This window comes from Eulemur rufifrons, chromosome 20 (assembly GCF_041146395.1).
Source record: "Eulemur rufifrons isolate Redbay chromosome 20, OSU_ERuf_1, whole genome shotgun sequence".
NCBI classification, from domain to species: domain Eukaryota; kingdom Metazoa; phylum Chordata; class Mammalia; order Primates; family Lemuridae; genus Eulemur; species Eulemur rufifrons.
The window spans coordinates 13,852,386-13,874,914 of record NC_091002.1 but is presented as its reverse complement, the minus strand read 5'-3'; positions in this window follow the sequence as shown (position 1 = coordinate 13,874,914).

Here is a 22,529-nt window from a genome sequence, read left to right as displayed (position 1 = left end):
TCCTGCATCCTCACGTCCACGGCGGGCCCAGGGCCTGAGGCCCGGCATGTGCAGGTCAATCCTGGAGCAGCTGGATCAGTGTCAGAGCTAGAGGCCATCACGACCTGGTGGTGACATAAAAGAGATACTCACAGGGGGACACACTAGGGAGTAGTGGGGACTGTGGGAAATGAAAGAAAAGATGCTTCCATCTAAGGAAACATGCTCAAAATTGTAAACATAATAATTAAATGAATCTTCACTGAGGAGCCAACAAACACCGGTTTTTGAGTGAAGGTGGCGGACGGGTCCTAGTTTTTGACAAGCACAGTCGAGATGTGCAGGATCTCCTCTGTTTCCTCAAATCTGTGATGGGGAACTTTTTCCATTTTTAATATCTGGGTGAATCTTCAAATTGATGTATACAGTTCATGTAGTAGGATCTCTCTTACTTTCTTCCCTGAAAAGTGCTGTCATATTACCATGTTAGAATCATCTAGAAGGCCTTGGAATCAAGAGGAACGAGTAAGCCTCCAGCATCTGGCAGCTCTCATTGTTCCCTCCTTGTACTCGGTGCGGGACCGTCATCACTGAAGCAGTGGTCGCTGGCATCGCCTAGTGGGACAACGTTCAGAAGTTACACACAGCTAAGTGTCCAGGGACTGTGGGGCCCGCTGAGCATCTGGGTGTCCAGAGGTCATTCCCAGACCTTGGATCCTAGAGATTGGTCCCCCCAGGACCTCACAGCCAGTGTGGACCCCGCCCCGACCCCGTGGATGGCACTGGTACACAGGGGAGCAATGAACTCCCATTCTGTCCCAGCCACTGCCTGTGGGCTGTCTCTGTCAGAGCAGCTCAGCTTATCTTCTAGTGGACCCTGGTGCTTTGGGAAGGTTAATTTGCTGGGGCAACGAAGGTTGAAGTATAAGAGAGGCAAGAAATGGCAAGAGGTAACGCCACCCACCCTCCCCAGCCACATCTCGCTGTTTCCTTGCGATCCTCCCACCTTGGCCTCCCAGAGTGCTAGGATGACAGGCGTGAGCCACCACGCCCGGCCCTTCCTGAGACTATTTCATCATCCATAAACCAGGGATGAGGAAGTCTCTGAGCCTCCCAGACGGCCAAGCCGCTTTCTCAGGGGAAGCTTTCCACGGCTTTGGGGGCAGATTATTTGAGACTCAAGGGGCAACTAGATGGATTATTCTGATGACACCTTGCCCTGTGCCATGCCATAACACTGAAATGCAGGCTGGGCGCGGTGGCTCACGCCTGTAATCCTAGCACTCTGGGAGGCCGAGGCTGGTGGATCGTTTGAGCTCAGGAGTTCAAGACCAGCCTGAGCAAGAGCGAGACCCTGTCTCTACTAAAAATAGAAAGAAATTAGCTGGACAACTAAAAATATATATGAAAAAATTTAGCTGGGCATGGTGGCACATGCCTGTAGTCCCAGCTACTTGGGAGGCTGAGGCAGGAGGATTGCTTGAGCCCAGGAGTTTGAGGTTGCTGTGAGCTAGGCTGATGCCGCTTCACTGTAGCCTGGGCAACAGAGTGAGACTCTGTCTCAAAAAAAAAAAAAAAAACCCAAAATGCAACAGAGGGGAAGAAAATTCTGCGCACGGGAGCTGAAAGGAAGCCCTGGGCTGGGAGGGAAAGGCTGGGCCGAGGCCTCTCCACCCTCACTGCAGACCAATCAGCTAATCTGGAGGTCAGTTAGCTTCTCCGAGGACCCACGTCCCTTTCCATAAAGTGGGGATATTGTAGCAGCTCTGCCTCTGTCCCACTAGCCACATTGGTTAAAACCTGGTGACTTGCGAGAAAGGACTGTGCACAGGTGAGCATGGCAGGTGACAGTGACTTCTGGGTGACAGCCCTAGACTGTGTTGTATCTTTCCGGCTGAGCATGTGTGGGACTCCAGTGCACCCTCAGTCTCCTGAGTGACCCCACACCTCTGCCTCTGCCCTTTTTCTCGTGCGGAACACAATAAGGAAGGGCGCGATGGAAGGAACCGCAGCTCTGGGTGTTACACAAACTGGAGGCCAAATCCTCATCAGCTGTGTCCCCACCTCCAACAAGTCACCTCACTTTAAACCGGGCACAGTAATAACTACCTTTTGGGATTATTGAAGGATCAGGGATGATGTGTAAAGATGATAGACTGGTTAGAGGCTTGCATGAAGACTCAGGAATAACTATACTATCTTCTCAAAAGGAGAGGGAGGAGCGCAGAGCCAGCCCAGTGTGCGGGAAAACTGAGAGAAGGTCTAAGAGACCTTTCATTCTGGCAGCGGCAGATGGTATTTTCCAGTACTGGCCCCAGCAGTGTTTCTGGTCCCACGTGCTCTTCTCAAAATCTCGCCACTGGCCGTCAGAAGCAAGAGTCTGTGTCCCCTTACTTTGCACCTGCAGTGGACCTTTGTGCTGCACGTGGTGGAAGTGACGCTGTGTGACTTCTAAGGCTGGGTCATCGAGGCCCTGGAACTTCTGCCTGTTCTCTCGGGACACATGACTTGGGTGACAGTACTGAGCTGTCCCACTGCAGAGCCCACGTGGGGAGGTCAGAGGCCAGACAGAGGTGGAGAGAGACGCCTGAGGGGCCCCCGCTGCTCCTGCCCCAGCCCAGGCACCAGGCAAGGGAATGAGGAGCCTTCAGGTGGCTCCAGCCAGGCCCGGCTGTTGCTGAGGGAGCAGACCAGAGACACCCACTGAGCCCTGTCCAGATGCATATTTGTGAGCAAAACAAATTTCGTTGGATGTGTGTCTGAGACCTGGGAAGGTTTGTTACGCAGCAATACCTGATGGGAACAAAGGAATCTCTCTGTTGGAGGCACGATCATGAAGGGGTTTCTCATGTGCCAACAAGGAACATCAAATCCAACTTGACACCTAGTGTGGTGGGTGACTTGAAGGTTGAGGGGGAGTCCTCTCGCATCAAAATATTCTCCTTGCAGGCCTGGATTGATGCATTCATTATGACTGATAGAGTTTCGTTCACTAGGCTGAGGGGATTTTACCCTACTCTGGCCCCGGTTCCAGGAAGCCATGGCCAGTCATTTACACCTTAGTATAACTGAGTGGAGAGTGATCTTTCCAAAGCAGGGGGCCTGGGGTGCCTGAGAAGAGAACGAGGAGCCTTGGGGGAATCTTTTGGGGCTCTCTCCTGCCCAGACCCAAGATACAGTTTTTCTGAGGAAAGCCTCAGGCACCACAGGCTCAGGGACCACCCTTCTGGGGTATCCCCACTCTCCGTCCCCTTGCTGACATCTCCCCATGGGCCTGCTCCCGTTGGTGTTCTCCTGCTTTGCTGGTCCCCTTCAGACCCGTGACACATTCATTTCAGATGTCTCACTTTTGATTTCTCAAGTAAGTGGCCATTCATGCCCCACTGGCCTCTCACCTGCCCACCCACAGCAGCCAGGGTGCCCAGTGCCGAGTCTCTCTCCAGGCCCTGCAGCCCACCCTCCACTTGGCCCACCACACCGCTGAGGTGAGGGTCTGCTCTACAGCCCGCAGGCCCCACAACAGGGCATGTCACGCTCTCCCCTCCCCCATGTCAGTTTCTTTAAGACAACACACAGCTGGGGAGTGAGGCGCAGGCTCGTAGTATACTCCATTCAGATGTCATGGACCTTGGCCTGCGGTAACGCCAGGCCGATGTGCCCAGGGTGGGCACCAAAGTGGCCACGCTGGTGGGAAGCAGCTGCTATTCAAGTCCCCATGTGCCCGCTGCCTGCTGACTCCTTTCTGGCCCCCCACCTCCCGCCCCCAGAGCTCTCTGCAACCCAGCAAGGGCTCAGAGCCTGCTCTGGCCTCTGTTCCGAGGGGCCGGGGGCCGCTGCTCACGCCCAGCAGGTGGTAAGTGTTTGTAATACCAGCCCTGGACACGAGCAAAGCCCTGACTGGGAAATACCAGATTCTGTGATGGAAACTCCCTTGAACTTGCTGCGGGATGCTCAGCCCCGAGCCAGGCAGCCAAGGTGTTTCCACTTTGCTCCAGAAATATGCCAGCCACAGCTTTCACGGGTGGTTTCAGCAACAGTCCCAGAGTCACCATTAAAATCATGCATGTTCTCTTCAAACACCGACATGGCATAAAGTTACAGGCCCCTCACCTCCTAGGGACTCTAAGAGGCCAAAATTTAAAAGGAAAATGCCTGGAGTGAGATGGTTGAGAAATGAAAACTGTGTGTGCCTGTGGCTCCCTAAATTCAACTGTGTATGTTCCTGGGGCAAGTGACACACGGAGCTGCACGTCCACCAACTGTCTCGAAGGTAACATGATCACAGAGGCATAGGCCAAGTTCACCCCCACCCCATGCATGGAAGGTCGGCCAAGACCCTCACTGCTGGAGAGAGAAGGGCTGCAGCTCCCTAGAAGAGTTTTAGAATGTGAACAAAAAGGTGGGCTTTGCAATTTTTACAGTCACAGGATCATCCTTTAGTGTCCAAATGGAGAATCTGGCCCCAGCAAGTCTCCAGTTCAAAGTCACCCAGTTTCTGAAGGTCTGCTCCTGATCTGAGATTGCACCTGGCCCAGCAGAGCTTGTCCTGTGGGGCGTCAGGTCTGAATAACCTGTGCATGCCCCGGCAGGAGAGACAGGCCGGAGGAAGGTTCCAGAGACCAAAGCTCAAGGCCAGACTGTGAATCGTGGGGCCGGTACCTGAGATAACACGCAGGCAACAGCAGCCAGCCTTGGAATGGGGTTTGTCTTGCTAGGACCACTCTGAGGTGTGTTTCACACTATGCCCTGGTGCCCTGCCGGACCAGCCCAGATGTCCACGGAGGTAGCCTGCTCATGGACCCACTGTGTTACGGTTAGAGGCCCATCTGGACCAACCTCTTTATTTTCCAAATGAGAGAAAATTGAATTTAGGGGCTCCAGCTCCCCTTCCCTGCCTCACTGCCCTGCTCCCAAATGCTGACTCCCAGGATCACCTCCAAAGAACCTACGTGCAATTGAGTCCTTACCTGGAGGAATCAGGCCTAAGACACGTCCATCCAAGGATAGATTGGAGCCTTCTGAAGCCTACAGTCGCATGGCGGGGACCCGTGTGGTCCCCAAGCTTTCCTGGCACTTTGAGTCACTTGTCCAACATCACACAGCTATTAAGAGGCAGAGCCAGGATTTGAAGCTGACCATTGGACCATGGAGCCTACACTGTTCATGAATAGAGAAAGTTGCTTAAGACCCCCGATGCCAGATAAAATGGGCATGACTGTGACCAAGACGTGGAGTTGGACGTGGAAAACAGGGCGTGCATTGCATGGCAGGCTGTCCCCCTGCTGCACGCCAGGGTGACCAAACAGCACAGCAGGATTTTGGAAACAATGGAAGCTGCCTATTTGAGAAAGTCCTTTCTTCTCTAAGTCCAGTCTCTGAATTAGCCCAGGCACAAACATTAAACTGGGAGTCAGGACCCTTAAGCTTAGAACTGATCCAACTTACAAATTTGCTGTGTGACCTTGGGTGGTTTGTGTGACCTGTCTGAGCCTTCACTTCTTTGTAATCTGCACAGTATTACCTTCAAGTGCAATCAGAGGTCAGAGAAATGGGGGCTGCTTCTTGCAAGAGGTCATCTCCTGGATTTAGAGCTGCAGTGTTTATGTGGGTACTATAAATTATCTCACAGCCAGACAACCACCTCTGAAAACTCTAAAGCAGAACCTTCGCTCAGTCTGGGCTTTTGATGTTCATTCTGGGAAAAATTTTTGGAGAAATGACTATGGTCAATCACTCTCACACAGAAGTAAAGACAGCACCATTTTCTCAAAGGAGACTGAGTTCTAGTCAAATTAATAAGATTAACATAGGTAATTAAACAACTTATTAAACTCCGGAAGAATTTATCAATTTGGATAGCCTTTTATTTTCATTTGGAAAATGCAATTACATTAGTAGAGATAACTTGATGCTTTTGGTTTTATTATCATTATTTTTTGCATTAAAAATAATACTTCCAAAATGACAGATATTCAGGAAAAAGTTGGATGGTAAAACTGTAAAAATAGTAAGAGATCTAAAAGTCTAAGCAGTGTTTCACAGACCTCAGGTTTTCAGATTCAGAGACAAACGCTTGGGGATAATCAACGTTCTTCAGGAATGTCTTAGGCACGGGCTGTTTTGGGTGACAATATAGAAAGGGGAAGAGCAGTCAGTCGTGGTGACCTGGAGCCCCAGTGTGCAGCCCAGAACTGCCCAGCCTCTGCAGACATCGCTTTGATCAAAGTACCTATTTAACGGTGGGAAATGTGGCCTCCGACAGCCCAAATATTACAGGTTGCACTTCAGCGTCTCAAAGACAGCCTGGCCTCTCAGACTCAGAAAAATAGAATTCAAGAACTAGATGGCCCCGTCCGGGTCACTGTCCACGCTGGGAGCAATCTGCCAGCACCAGGGACAGGTCCTCGTTGGAGGAACGTGGCAGCCAATGCTCTAAGCAGGTGGGGACGGACGAGAGAAATTCTGAAAATGGAATGTTAAGGTGACCATCCCTTGCTTGGCTCCCAAGAATCCTAGACCAGGAGTCACAGGGGCCTTCCTTGCTCCAGGACCAGAACGTACACTCAGGGACAAGAGGTGGTCTGTGGCTCCCAGAACAGCTCCGGGAACGGGAGAGTGAGCAGAAGGGCTGGTTTTGGAGGTGGAAAAAGCGCTTCTGCTACTGGCTCTGTGACTGTGGACAAGGACGTCCCTTTCACTGTCTAAGCCTGAATTTCTTTATCTGTAACGTGAGGATTAAAAGAAAATGCAAGAAGGCAGTGCTGCCCTGGCTGTGAGCAGATGCACAGCTGGGGCCAAGTCCTTCCTGGTGCCCAGCCTGGCCTCTGCACACGGCTGGAGACTCCACACTGAACGCTGGGGACATCGTTTCCTCCTCAAGGTTGCTCTGCTTGCACATAAACTGATTTCCTTAGGACAAAAGTGGTGGAGGGAAGTTGAGGCAGGAGGAGAAAAAAGCACTCTGTGGGATGATCAACAACTATTCTGAACTTTTTAAAAAGGAAAAGCCCTCCAAAGGATGTACTGTAATAGATACAGTTTTTCTCAACTCGTTGAAGTGATCCTGTGCTTTCATGGTCTAACAACCCCCAAAGCGAGCGGATGGCCATCCGAATCATTGCTGCCCTCTCAGGCACCCTCTAGCCTGGCTCACACCAAGTCCTGATCCTGGGAGTGATCTCTAAAGCCATCCGTGTCTCCAAGTCTCCGACAACAGCAGGGTTCCGTGACAAGCTGTGGGAGAAATTTAGCAGAGCTCTCTCTGTGTACCTTGGCTGGAATGGTTCCTATCTCTATTTGCAGAACCCTAAGATTAAGGCAGCCAATCCGTCAGCCAGCACCCGTGAAACACCTACTGCATGCTGGGGCATCAGGAGGAGCTCCCGGGATGTTTTTCTGTGTAGCACATTTGCCAGGTAGCTGTGTGCACCAGCTGCTGCTCCGGGCAGCACGGATGGGTCAGGAACACAGTGGGCAAGCCCCTGCCTTGCAGCGCTGGTAAGTGACGTGTGCCACGGAGCAAGCTGGGGTGGGGGCAGGCAACTGGGAGTGTTGGGGAGGGCTCCTACCTACAGCATGGGGGGGGGCATGGGAGCAAATGCCTGCAGGGCTGAGTGCGTGAGCTTTGAGAACACCTTATGAAAGAGCATCTTGGGCAGAGGGAGTGGCGAGTGCAAAGGCCCTGAGGTGGCATGTGCTTGGCACATGCTAGAGAAGCCAGGGAGCTACTGGGGTTCTTTGTGCCCTGATGGGGACAAGAAGCCATCAAGCAGCTTGTGGGTCTGAGTTGCTGCACAGTTCCACCAGACACGATGGACCTGTCCCCAAGGAGCTGGGCAAGGCCAAAGTCTGCCTAGCAGATAGCCATTCTAGCCGCATGTGACTTTGTGCCAGGAGTGGCTACCTATGTCCATCCTTCGTCGGGGCCCTCTAGCAGCCTGCAGATGTGCAGAGGATCAATTTTGGATTTGGACACACCCAAACTGTGACATTTTGCTATAGTCACTGTGCTTCTGTGAGCATCTCTTTAACTTCTAAAATGGGGCATAACACATGGGGTTGTTGGCAGGAAAACCAGATAATGCAAATGTTGTGGGCTCAACTGTGTTCCCCCAAATGAATATATTGACATCTTAACACCCAGCACCTCAGAGTGTGACTTTAGGTGATTAGGCCTTTAAAGAGGTAATTAAGGTAAAATGAAGTCATACGGTGGGACCTGATCCGGTATGACTGGTGTCCTTATGAGAAGAGATTAGGACACAGACACACAGAACGATGACCATGTGAGGACACAGGGAGGGGACAGCCATCTACAAGCCAAGGAGAGAGGCCTCAGGAGACACCAGCCCTGTGGACTCTTTGATCTTGGACTTCCAGCCACAGAATAAAAATAAAAATTTGGCCGGGCGCGGTGGCTCACGCCTGTAATCCTAGCACTCTGGGAGGCCCAGGCGGGAGGATGGCTCAAGGTCAGGAGTTCGAGACCAGCCTGAGCAAGAGCGAGACACTGTCTCTACTAACAATAGAAAGAAAATATCTAGAGAGCTAAAAATATATATAGAAAAAAATTAGCCGGGCATGGTGGCGCATGCCTGTAGTCCCAGCTACTCAGGAGGCTGAGGCAGTAGGATTGCTTGAGCCCAGGAGTTTGAGGTTGCTGTGAGCTAGGCTGACACCACGGCACTCTAGCCCGGGCAACAGAGTGAGACTCTGTCTCAAAAAAAAAAAAAAAAAAAAAAATTTATACTGAAGCCCCCTTGTCTGAGGTGCTTTGTTCCAGCGGCCTGAGCTGACTACGATGTCAAGGAGGACGTCCGGCCCAGGAAAGTTCACTTTACCACAAATTGCCTCCAGCAGACCCCAGGGAGGCCCCAACTGTCAGCCGAGGAGGGTTTCGGGGAGTCCACAGCCTAACCGTCCCGCAACCCCCCTTCTTCTGTCTGGTTTTACAGAATTTAGCTTAGAGGCTCCATAGGGCCAGGGGTGTTGCATTGTTTTTGTCTGAATGTGCGTGTTTGCTGTTTCTTAACCTCCCCAAAGCCCCATGGCCTGTGTCCGGCCGGTGGGGGCACTGTCTATGGGGACATTAGGGGCAACTGGGAGGGTGCCTGGAGTCCAGCTGACCTCGTGGTGGCCCTGCCCTGCTGCCTCACACCCTGTGGCCTGGGTCTCAGTGTCCCCGTGTGTCAGGGCAGGGCAGTCAAGACGTCCTCTGTAATGGGTGGGTGGTGCTGACGCTCCACTCCCACGGCTGGCCCCAAGCTTGGCCTGTGCTCCCTGACCACGACCCCCTCAAGCGGCAGCACCCCTTGGTCTCAGGTGACCGGCAGCCCCGGGCAGGGAAGCTGGGAGCACCAGGACATTAAAGCCCCTGGAGCAGCCTCAATAGCGAGGGACAGGAGGCTTCCCTGGTAAGACAACGCCGAGGGCCCTTCTATGCCCTGTTCCAGCGAGGCCGGGCCCCGTCATCCGCAGAGGCACCAGTCCTGGGATGCACCTTCCCTGCCTCCCCTCCCCACCCACTCAGGCCCCAAATAAACCACCTGCCGCCAGGTCCTTGCCCTAGAGTCTGCTCTGGGGGTCCCGCACCATGACAAGGAACAGGGTAGAAAGCACTTCGCACACTGGACACGGCAGAGCAAGGGTCATGGTCCCAAGCCTGCCTTCGGGTAACCGTGCATGTTGCCAACAACAGATGTGCTCTCTGGTTGGGCTCCAGGCACTTCCTGGGAAAATACAGGCACATTTTATATTTCTCTAGAGCAGCGCTTCTCAACCTGTAGCGCTTGACAAAACCCAGGGTTCTGATTCGGTGGACAGGGGATGTTTGGGTTGAATATTGTCTCCAAAAAGATATGTGGACATCCTAACCCCCAGGACTTGTGAATGTGACCTTATTCGGAAATAGGGTCTTTGCAGATGTAATCAATGTGAGGGTGTACTCATCAGGGTGCTGTCCTTATAAGAAACCAACATGACTGTCCCCTTATAAGAAGAGAAAAGAGAGACACAGGTACAGATACCGGGGTGGGGTGGGACAGCCGGCTGTGGGAAGACGGAGGCGGAGGTTGGAGTGACGCTGCCACAAGCCAAGAGACGTCTGGGCTGCTAGGAGCTGGAAGGGGCGAGGCAGGCTCCTTCCCCAGAGTTTTGGAGAGAACAGTTCTGCCGGTACCTCAATTCCAGACTCAAGTCTCCAGAGCTGTAGAGAATAAACTTCTGTTATTTCAGGCCACTCAGTTTGTGGTGCTTTGCTAGGGCAGCCCCAGGACACTAACCCAGGGATGCGAATTTGCATTTCTGAGGAGCTCCTGGGTGATGCAGATGCTCCCATGGGCGCTCACTCTGAGGGGTGCTGGCCCGGGTCACCCAGCCCTGCGCACCACATGTGTGCACTTGGAGAGACTCCCCACCCCAGTGGCCGTGAGCTCCGCACCCACAGCTGGCCACCTCTCCAGCTGCTTCTCTGGCCCCTCCCTCCCACGTGCTCTTCTGGGATATAGAGAGCCCTGGTGCCCCTCTCTTCCATGGATTTGCACATACCTCTCCTCTGCCTACATGCCTCTATCCCCATCTAGAAAGCTCCACTTTCTAATCCAACCCCGTCTCCACCCGCTGGAGTGGGACGCTACCTCACCACGGCGCTCCTGGGCTGGGCTGCCCCTCGGTCACACCACCTTGCACTGACTCTCCGCACACACATCTGTCTCCTCTTCTCACTTGGAGTCTCACTGGCATCTCATTTACCTAGAAGAGGACCTGGCACATCGTGAAGCCTCAGTGTTTCTGGAAGCACGAGGAGAGTAAATAACAGGCTTGTGTCTAGAGTGGCCCGGCCGGCACTGCAACTGGGCTCTGTTTTCCACAGTGCACCGTGGATGCGTTTTCCCAGAGTACTTCAGAGCAGTTAGGGTCAAGGTTGTTTCAGCTAACTTCCCTGACACTCGAAATTAGCTTCACTTTCTGCTTCCCTCACCCTGGTCTTCAGGGGGAGGACGTGTTTATCACTGTCTAGCCCTTGTGCTGTGGGCAGCGTCCTTGGTGTGAGCAGGAAGAGGACTTTGGCTAGCCTTGCAGCATCCGTCGGGCCGTCCCTGCAACATGCCGTGATTGCTAATAAACGCCCTGGGCCCGTCGCCCGCGCGGAGCAAGTCCCTCCAAGTTAGGCAAATGAAGAGCAGAGATTGTAGTCGTTTAACTCACATAATTCAACTTTCCCATGGCCCGTCCCGGACCTCAGGAGAGGGCCCAGCTTTTACTCAGCAGGTGGCCACAGAGTCTGAACGGGTGCATCCACCATGTGCCAAACTTAGGTTCCATAGAGGGGAAAGCAGGGGGAGGAAGCCCAGTTCCCACCGGACACCCGAGGCCAGGGCTGGGACCGCCAGTCCACCCTCCCACCTCCCCTCTCTGGTGAGTCGTACTTTGTAAACTCGTGGGAGGTCACAGCAAAAGCCAGGAGGCTCGTGAATTCTCCAGAGCTTTGGGGAAGTAAACAAAGAGGAATGCAAGGTCAGAGGCAGCCCATTTTCTCTGGAGGCAGGGTTTCGGGACAGAAGTTTGACTGAGGACCTGCCCCAAGGGCTACACGTGGTCTCTGAGGTTGGACAGAAGAGCACACCAGAGGGCACCAGAAAAGGGGACTTTCAACCCCAGAGCCGTCCTCTGTGGGCCAAACACATGCTGAATGTAGGACAAACCCGCGGACATTATTAGAACGAGGTCCCGCCTGCTGACCTGGAGCTTTGAGACTGGCAACGTCACCAAACTGCTCCAGGTCAGGAGCCAGCTTGCAAGTCTCTAGTTACAAATTCCCATCTTCTCTTCTGTTTAAAAACTGTACTATCTATACTTATTATAAAAAGTTGGAAAAGACGGAGAAATAGTTGGGACCAAAAAGCCATCCATATGCCACCACCCAGAAAGGCTCCCTGCTGGCAGGTCGGCGGGTTTCTGAGAAGTTTTGGACATAGTTGAGGTTACTCTGCAGAAAGTTTTAAACCCCAAGTTTCTCCCACTTGCATGTTAAAAGATAAATATTTCCCTGTACGTGCATAAACTCTTTGCCAACATTATTTAATTTATGCATAACACATCATGTGGCTACATGATGGTTTACTTAACCGCGCTATTATTGTTGGATTAGTACAATATTTTTGTTTGTTCCAATAACGGTTCCATGATATTAATGCAGAACACTGATTTTGTAATTAAGATCCCTTTCTTAGGATGTAGTCCCTTAAGAACAATTATTTAAAGAAAAGGATAATGATTTTCCACATGTGTACTACATATATGAGCATATGCACACGCTTGCATACACACTTATACGCACATATAAATCTTGGATTCTGATTTGGCTTCTGCCACTAACTAGATGTTTCAACTTGGTCAAGTCACTTAACCTTTCTGGATCTGATTTTTTGTTGCATTTGTGAAATGAGGGGTCAGAGCAAATGACCTCTGGTTCCCTCAGCCGGAGCATGGGAATGACTTTTCACACAAGGTTTCACGGGGCCCTTTTCCCGGCAGACTCTGATAATGCCCAGAAGAGCACGTCTGCACCTGTGCTTGAGCGCATCTGAGTAGCTCCTCTACCTAAAGCATTTTTCATAAGTATCCCCAGTGGAATCCACATATTAACAATTTGTAAGGTTTTGTTTCTGTTGTATTTTTCAGTGAGACAATAGCACAGCCACTAGCTGTGACTTCAGCCCTGTTGACTTCTGGATTTTTCCAAAGCGACTGTGTTCAAGTCCAACGTAGAGGACTACAGGTAGGAGAAAGGTGAGTGGCTTTAAAATCACAGCTGAGAAGTATGCAAACACGTGTTTAGTGTAAAAGACCAACGTGGGCCCAGTCTGGTCTCTCCAAACCTCCCTTTCCCACAGATTGCGACCCCAGCTTGGGAGTCGGTCACAGGATGGTGGCTGTCCGCTCACTCGGCTGGTCCTGGAGGCGCACGTTTGAAAGAGGCAGCCTTCCCAGCTGGCTCTGCCGAACATGTTGGAGATCATTTTAATTATGCCTGAGGCCCCTTTTCATTTTCATTTTACCCAATTTCTTCGTCAGGCCCTGAATTAAAGACCAGAAATGAAAGAGTTAGCCAAAATTCCCCAGGTACTTCTCTCTACCAGAGAGAGGAAAAAAATCAGTTGAAATCACAAAGACTGTATGAGAGCAACAAAATGTTACTAGGCTTTTGGGGATGCGGATTTGTGAGGATGAATTTGTAGGAGCTTTGCTGACCAGCTGCAGGGCAGGGAGCCTACATTCCAGTAACATCCGGGAGAGGCGGGGATTCCCACTCTTCCGGGGGTTGGGAATAACCTCTGCAAACTCTGGGCTCCAGGCATCCATTACAGGGCCCCTGGGACTGCGACATCCAGCCCGGCCTTGGCCGTCTTCAGCCCTTCACCTTCAGCCCCAGTGACCGTGAGCTCTCCCAGTTGCCTTGTTCATTATCCCCACGGGGCTGAGTCCCCTTAACAGAGGTGTGCCTGCTAGAGCCTGGGGTAACCCACAAAAGCTTTTCCAAGTGATGGGGTGTCACCAGGTCAAGGTGACAAAACTGGGGTCCCAGGAGACTCACGAAGCTTGCTTCAAGTCAAAGCAGACGATATAGGTGTGGATGACGGTGGGACCAAGGATAATAAACAGGTGTTAACACAATGCCGTCTAAAAAAAACTGTTCACACCTTGCTATTTGTACTCTCATAGCATCAGCGAATCAGAGCCTTATTGGCACCTTAAGTGGGTGTAACTGAAAACCAAACATCAGAGAGGAAACCTGCCTCCTGTAAGGTTTGAAAATTGCCACCAGCATTGCTACAGATAACCCAGCATTCCTGATTCCTAATCTTGTTGTCTTTCTCAAAGTAGGATTTTAACTAGTAGTATTGGATGAGAGGGAAACACAATTTTGCAGGATGAATCAGCGCTAAGCTAGTGCAGCTATGACCCCGGAGGCCGGCAGGGAGCTCGGCACTCACACTGGACCGTGCACAGGGCAGCTCCTTCTGCACCTAAAATGAGGAAGAAGCTCCTGGGCCATGAAACATGGGTGTTTCCAGTTAATCTCAGGAGCCTTGTCACCACCTCCCCCCACGCTCTGTCCTATTGGTTAGCTGGTCAGCAGCGGTCCACAGACAGGAGAACCCGGGGCGCCTAGCAAGATGAGGCCAGCCCCTGCAGACAAGCTGAGAGACAGGTACGGTGTGTGGTGTAAACAACAGCTGACAGGCAAAGCTGACAGGCAAAGCTGATGCAATTTCCTGGCCCTTGATTCTAATAGAATGAGCAATTTGACCAGCTTTCTGAAATCCCTGCCCTGCACCAGCAGAAAAACACGCTGGACTTCCGTTATTAGCTAGAACCACAGCTCGCTGGCTGGACTGAAGTTGTACTTCTCCATTCTCTCCACAGGGGTTGGACCAATGATTGCCCAAGTGTCCTCTCCCATCAATGGTTTAAGATCTGCTTTAGGCACGTCTACCCCACCGCAATGCGGCACCAGACAGGTTTAACCCTTAATTGTCCTTGAACCACTGACCCTTCTCTGCCCCACAGACTTCCAGAGCTGGAGGCCTCAGACATGGGGGTACGTGGGAGCCAGCTCGTGCTGGCCTGCGCTTGTTTAGAGAGCTGATTGTAAAATTTTCAGGAATCTCACAAGCTGGTTCTTAAACATAGTCATTATTCAAAATCAACTACGTAAATGTACAAGTAAATGAATGAATGATGTTTAAAAAGGTAATAAATATGGAAAACTCATGAATTTCTGATGATTTTTACTAAGATCTATGCTCTAGAGTTTACTTATGGGTATGGTGTCCATATGGTGGAAATACCATTTAATGGTGGCCTACGCATATCCCTTGTAGACTACACACTCAGTAACATCTGGTGGTAGGTTGACATTGGCCATGGTGGAGTTGTTTACACCACAGCAAGAGGCAAATGCTACAAATGGGGCTTTTTCCCTGGAGAGCTGGAGTCAGTGATTTACTGAGACCTGCTGCTCTTAGGTCGTTGCTATACCTTACAGCACCCAGCACGGGGTGGTGCACACGGGGACAGGCATCTCCCAAATGTTTCCTGCAGAGGAGCTCCTCTGAGCTTTCCCTCAACTTTCTCACTGTGGAAGAACTTGCTGAGCATCTGTGAGGGTAGCCTCGGCTGAGACACTTGGAGAGCCATCTCCTCTCCAGCAGTGTGGTGGCCACTTTGACTTTGTCCCCTGACTGCCTGCCCCACACTGCTGGACCTCCTGCTCCTCGAGTCATGGACCAGGCAGCATAGAAGAGTCAAAGGACCTGGAGTTCAAATCTCACCTAGGTCATGGCCTTGGCACATACCCAGTGTCCTCATCTGTGACTTTAATCATGCGACTTCCTTTCCAAGCGTTGCTATGAAGGTGAGAAGACAGGAGAAGTCGACAGTCAAATTCGTCATTACTGATCCTATTGTTACCCTGGGTTAAGCCCTGGCTCCCCTTACAGGCACTTCCCTACCCCACCTGGCTTCCCAGGGTGAGAGAGGCGGTGCTGGGGGTGAGCGATTCCAGGGTCCAGCCAGGAAAAGGTGCACTGCAGGGTTTTCACAGGGCTGAGCAGGGGACGAGGGTCAACTGCAGGCCAGGGCTGGCTCCCCGAGTTTGATGTCCAGGGTGGACTTCAGCAGGCCTGGATAATTGTTAGGGTGTAAACTTACTAGGAGTTCATGGCGGGTTGAAGAAAGAGTTCTCAGTGATTAGGATATACAGAAGCAAAAGTTTATTTATTTTCCAGAGAAAGAAAGAAAGAGTGAGCTAGAGCTAGAGAGAGAGAAAGAGAGAGAGAGGCCACGCCACACGGAGCAAAGAAATGTCAGGCAATTGAGGAAAGTTGTTTGGAGTTTTAAAGGGTAAAAATGGCCTTTTTTTTTTCTCTGCTTCAACAGACTTACAACAAAGGCAGCGGCTGAAGCCGTTGCAGGTGCTCTTTCCAGCTTATCTGAGTCCTTGAAATCTGTCCAGCGGGAGTGGAGGCGAGGAGCCGGAGCTGAGCCACGCTCTGCTAAGGGCTCCTCACGGCTGAGAAAAAACCAAGTGTAGAGAGGAGGAGCTAGACCGCAGGTGTTTTAATTAAAACAAAGGGGGTAGTTGTGTTGTGAGTTTATTTTCCTTATTTTCTGTTTGATTGTTATCTTCTTCTGTCAGATAGGTTATTAGCAAGACCACCTTTCAATAATATGAGAGGTAAAAATTATCATTTGATCAGAAAACTGGAGGAACAAAGTGTCAACGAAACTGTCCGCAGACACTCCTGGGGCCAGTCGCGGGCCAGCTGGGCCGGCCTCCACCCGGCTCTGAGAACCTCATTCCTTGTTCTTCCTCCACCCTCCTCCTGGGCCCTGACCCCACCTCACAGCTCCCTCGGGGGCGCAACGCTGCTGTCTCTCGGAGTTTCTGCTCATTGGGCACTAACGAGCAATCAGGCGTGTGAATTGGCACCCAGCTTATAAACCAAAGCAAACAAAATTTCCAAAACACCTTCTTCTTTCAACAAAAGCTCCCCTCGTTCTGAGTTGATATTTTGCAACAACGTGCTGTTACTGCTGTTGTTTTTCAAGCTGCTATATAAAAGTCATGGCAATTAGATAAGAGCCACAAAGAAGAAAGAGAATCCTTTTCCACAGTCATTGCTTAATTCTACACTAAAACCATTACTCAGTCACTCCTCGTTTCATGTAATAAATGTGTTCCAGTGCAGTTGGCCACATACGATTTGTTTCTCAGAGCAAATTTCCTTTCTCTGCTAATTTCTATGTTTATGTAAGTTTTCATGGGAACAAAGAATTTAGTCCTTAAACTCTAGTCCTATAAGATGGTGCCTTTGCCAATTTTTTCTTGCAATTTTAACTTCTTATAATGTGCTTTTTTTTTTTTCTTTTGAGACAGACTCTCACTTTGTTGTCCAGGCTGGAGTGCAGTGGTGCAATCAGAGCTCACTGAAGCCCCCAACTCTGGGCTCAAGCAATCCTCTCACCTCGGTATCCCAAGTAGCTGGGACTACAGACACATGTCACCATGTCTGGCTAATTTTTCTATTTTTTGTATAGAGACGGGGTCTTGCTATGTTGCCCTGGCTGGTCTCGAACTCCTGGGCTAAAGTGATACACCTGCCTTAGCCTCCTGAGTATCTGGGGCTACAATTGCACATCACCACGCCGGGCTCATTTTTAAAAATGTTTTGTAGAGACACAGTCTCACCCAGGCTTGTTTTGTACTGCTGGCTCGAGTGATCCTCCCACCTTGGCCTCCCAAAGTGCTGGGATTACAGTCGTGAGCCACTGTGCCCAGCCACAGAACAGACATTTTCAAACACATATAGCAGTCAAAGGAATGACATCATAACAGTACTGCAATGAGCTCCACGTGCCATCACCCAGCCTCACTAAGTTCACTGTACAGCCAGCCCCCTTCCAGCTGCACCCACCATTCTCCCAGCCCATTGTTTGGAAACAAATCCCAGATAGGGTAATAGCTCATCTGCAAATGTCTCAGAAAACATCTTTTAGCCAAGTGCTGGACTGACTCCAGCATGGCCCCAGTGCAGCCTTCTCCCTTTCACTTTACTTCAAAAATATAGATTTTTGTTTCCCAAACTTGCCTCCACGACCTCCCTCCGGAGCCTGCATAGGTGTGAGGATACCACTGTCTAGTACATTTTCCCTGCACAGTTCTCGGTTGGCTTCTATCAGAATCACATGGGTGGATAATCAGACAAGAAGATTTCCCAGCTCCAGCCCCGATTCTGCTCCTGGAGGACAGGGGTGAAGGTTAAGCCTCTGCTTCTTTAAGGAATCACTTGCTCATGCTCCCCACACTGATATTTGAGATCCTCTGACATAACACAGTGTTCTCCAGAGTGGACATTCCTAAAATGCCAGGCAGGAGCCCACCAGATAAAGGGGACTCTGACTAGTTGATTTTTGTAACTTTAACCAAGATCATGTGATCTTAGCTAGACCTATGATTAATAGGATAATGATCTAATCAATTTCTCCTTTAAGGAGTTAACTTATGCGAGGCAAAACTAGCTCACTGGGAAACATCTCAGGGAGAAATGTGTCCGTTGTCACTGCTGGTTTTCTCTCACGAGTAAAAGATTTGCTGTCAGCAGAAGAAAACACGTTGCTTTTTGTTAAGGACCTAGGGTGAGTTCCACTATCAGAGACAAATGTCCAGTGAAAAGTAGTCGTTTTTAAAAAGGACACAACAAAGACAGAAGGAGCCATCCAACAGAGGGGCCACTGTTGCAACGAGGTGGGCCAAGACTTAGATGCATTAGTTCTGAGAACCTCCAGATATGGAGGTTTGCAGATACAGATGAGGTCCAGTTACTCCTTTGAAAGCGGCACCTGAAGTCTCACCATCGTAGTTCTGACTGTATCATCACAGGGCCTTGAGTCTGTGTGCTCTTTGAGTCCCAGGCACCAAAAAGTAGCTTTAGCTGACCTGTCCAGGGCAATTTCTCCCTCACTCCTCAAGGCACCGATCTTCTTCTTCACAGAAGTCTTCCAAAACAAAACTTTCTCATAAAGCCCTTAAGTCCCTGGGGAGTCACATGCTCAGGGACTTCCAGGGCTGGGGACATAAAGTCCCTGGAAAGGAAGCACTGAGGCAGGCAGGGTCCAGGTCTGGAGCTCAGGGCCCCACCAGCCTGAGCCCACTTCAGTGGTTTGTGCACTTGGCCTTCTGACACCCCTGGCCTCTCTTTTGCACTCCCTCGGCCCCTTTCCTGGTCTCCCCCCAATATGTTTGGGGCCCAAAGCAGGAGGACAAAGAGATGCCCGTTTACTGCGTGTTTAAATATTTGGAAATTCTAAGTCACGCTATCAAATTGTTACATAAAATATGGCTTATCTTGCTAGTGTGATAAATACACCTCCACAACAACTGGGAGCCCAGGTGTGAGTTTCGAATTCTGGGGCTCCCCCACTCTCCCTGTAGAACAGGGCAGGCTGGCCCTCGGCCCACAGCCAGCTTCCCGGCTTCTGCCACACAGCTCTGCCCCGCACCTCCAGGGATCCTGTGCGCGTACTGGTGACAACGCAGCCTGCCTGCACGTGCAGACCCTGTCCGCAGGCAGCTGCGGCCACCCTTCCAGATGGAGGAGCACAGCAAGGGCTGTTGCACTCACAGGAGGACGCACCAGCCAGGGAAGGGCCCACTCAGCCCTGCAAGTGCCTGTTTGAGCAAAACTTCCAGGATCCCAGGTACCTGGAGCGTGCTCTAGAAGTGGGGGAACAGGCTCTGGCTGGGGACACATCCCCTCTGCCAGACCTCTTGTTCTTTTGGGTGACAGGAAGCCGAAATAGCATCACTACTTTTTGTGGGGCCTAGGGTGTGAAGGAGTAAGGGTGGCTCTGCCTTCACTTTTTAACCGTAATTCTCAGAAAGAGTCGGGAAACGCATTTTCCCCAGACTTGCCACCACTAAACTTTGCCGACATGGTTAACCTTGTGATGAGAACAGAATCCCCCATCCGAGCCGTGGGCCGCCACGGTGAGGACGCCGTCTGTTTCCTGTGGCAACCGTAGTGATCTGTGCTGGCGCCTTAGTGACGTGGGAGATTGTCACATCTCCAGCGTTCAGCTTCTCTGAGTATCTTTTCCGGTCTCTAAACTTGGGGAATGATCCCCCGGCATTATTCAGATTAAAGGATATAATAGAGTCTGTGGCATTTTTCACATGACGCCTGGTGCTGAAGCTGCCAACAACTGGTAGCTTGAAAACACTAGGGGGGTGGGAGCCTCCAGGGTGGGGTTGGATGGTGAGGAGCACAGGGAGCATTTGGCAGAGCCTGTCCCTGGCTGGCCGTCGCTTACAAGGAATGGAGGGCTGGGCGGGCGGGACCTGGAGCTGGCAGAGCTCCTGGGCTTCTCGTTCTCTGAGCTGGGACCACACGTGCAGGTCCAGTCCCCAGAGAGGCCCTGAGTGTTTCCACATGCAGAGGAAAAGGAGCCGCAGGAAGGGGGTGTGCTCAGCGGGCTGCCACTGTGGGCAGCTAGAGACTCGTCCTGCTGGGGAACCCGGGGGCAGGGTGGTGCCGGTCCCTCAGAGCTGGCCCACTGCGGGCCGGCCATCTGGGGTCACCCCTGGTCGAGGCTGCAGGCAGGGGCACTAACGCCCTGGCACTTCCAGCCTGCCCTGCACATGCACCAGAGAGAGCCCTTGGATGGCAGAGGGGACGCGAGGGGTGTAGAAGCACCCGCCACTCCACCATGTCATGTAGAAATCAAGCCATCTGAGAGGACACTTCCCCTTCGGGTAACAGAAATCACTCTTCACTCTCAGAGAACCCGTGAGCCTGTAAGCAAATAATTTCCCTGCCCTGGCACGATATTTAGAGACCAGCTGAGAGGCTTGGTAAGGCAACGTGAGGAGCACTTTCCCACCGTGTTCTCTGAAGCTACGTTTCTGGGACATTTCCAGTGTGCCCGGAATAGGAATAGGTATTTACTTCCCCAACATGATACAGCTATTTGTAATAAAAATACATACTTAATGGTGAAATGCTAGGGACAGTCTCATAAAAGCCTTGAACAAGGATGCCAACTAATGCCACATGATGTAACATATTCTTGAAGCGTTCTTTAGTGCACTTAACGAGAGGGAAAATATTGAATTTAAAAATCTAAGAGGGGAAGAGTAATTACCTCTGTGTTTTGCAGGTGGAATGTATTACATATGAAAGAACAAAGAGAATTAACTGATTGAAAAGATGCCAGAAATAACAAGCAGTTCAATGAAGCTGTATGGTTACAAATTCAATTTGCAAAAATCAGTAACATTTCTCTAAAACCAAGAGCAGTCAGAAAACATAATGGAAAAAATATTCCATTTATGACAGCAATTTTAAAAAGTTTTTTTAAGCAGCAAAGAATAAGCAAATAAAGAACATGTTCCTAGTGACAAAAATCTTAAAACATAAAACAGAGAGAGGAAAAAAATAAGATTATGACTACATGGAAAGACATTCACTGTTCTGGGATTGAAAACTCAGCGTTATAAAACTTGAAATTCTTCTCAAATTAATCTGTATGTTTACCGTCATTTAAATAAAAATAAAAAGAGAGCTTATTTTCAAGGAGGTAAGCTGATTTTTATCTATGGGAAGTTCTTATGGGAAGTAATTACCAAAAAGGAAAAACGAGGTAAAAGGATATGGGAAAATTCAGATAAAGAGGAGATCTGGATGTAAAAAATTCAGATATATGGAAACATTACAAGCTGCAGAAGTTTAAACAATTTACATGTTGAAGTCTGAATAGACAGATGGGCCAATGAAAGGAATCAAGTACAGAAATGGACCCGAATAATATAAAAATTTAATTTATAATAAAAATGGCATTCAAAATCAATAGAACAGGATAATTTGGCCATTTAATGAAGTTGGGCAGCTAGATAACCGTCTGGAATAAAATTAAGTTGGATCCCTAACTCACCCTGCCAATCAAAATATATTCCAGATATAACAGAAAAATTTAAGTAAAAAATAATACTTTAAAACATGAGATGAAATATGGATGCATTTTTTTTATGTGAGTGGCAAAGAAAAGCCCCTTCTAAGCAAAACACAAATTCAGAAACCAAATGGGACATGGGGTAATACGCTTAACTAGGAAGAAATTACAATATCCTGGAAATAAAAAAAAATATCATAAATGAAGTCAAAAGACAAATGACAAACTGAGGAATAAACAATGTGCATAGCTCACACATTGCTCACACGTACAGGCACACCTTGCAGAGGGCTGACTTTATAATTATGCACTGTATTTCTGTAAGAAAAACACCAAAATCTCAAAAGGAAAACAGACACTCTGCCCCCCACCCCCACCCCAGGCCCCACAAAGGGCTCACAGGGTCTGGTCAGGAATGCGCTATGACTGCAGTGTTGCATGCACCCTGGAAAAAATGTGCCCGCTCTGTGGGGGCTGATAAGAGACAATCTCCAGGACATATTTCTAAGTGACAAACCATGGACACACCAGGACTGCACATATATGGACATGTTTGTGTTTGAAGAGAAACAGGTAAAGGATGTACTGGGAAATCTCCCCGTGGGGAGGGAGAAGCCAGAAGCTCTGGAGGAGGAAGGGAACTCACTTCATTGTGCCCTCCTACGTACTGCTTCAGTTTCAAGTCACACACAGATGCTAATATCTAATTTTAAAAGCTAGGTAATTTTCTGAAAAATATGGGAGAAACACGTGGTCACCAGCAGCTGCCACGGCACGGAGCCTGCAGCACTCTGCCCTCCTGGGGCCAATGGCCGGCCCTCAGCTGAAACAGAAGTCCCCCCTTCAGAGCTCCTTGTGCTCTGAACCACGCCAACGTGAGCTCACAGGAAACCAAGTCATCGCTTCCTCTAACAGGTCCTGGGCATGGCGGTGCTTCTGGAAAGTTCTTCCATTTGCATCAGCCTTCCTGCTGCTGTGAAGACAGAACACAAGGTAAGTGAGCAGCTTCCAAGAAGGAGAGAAAATGGCAAGAACAA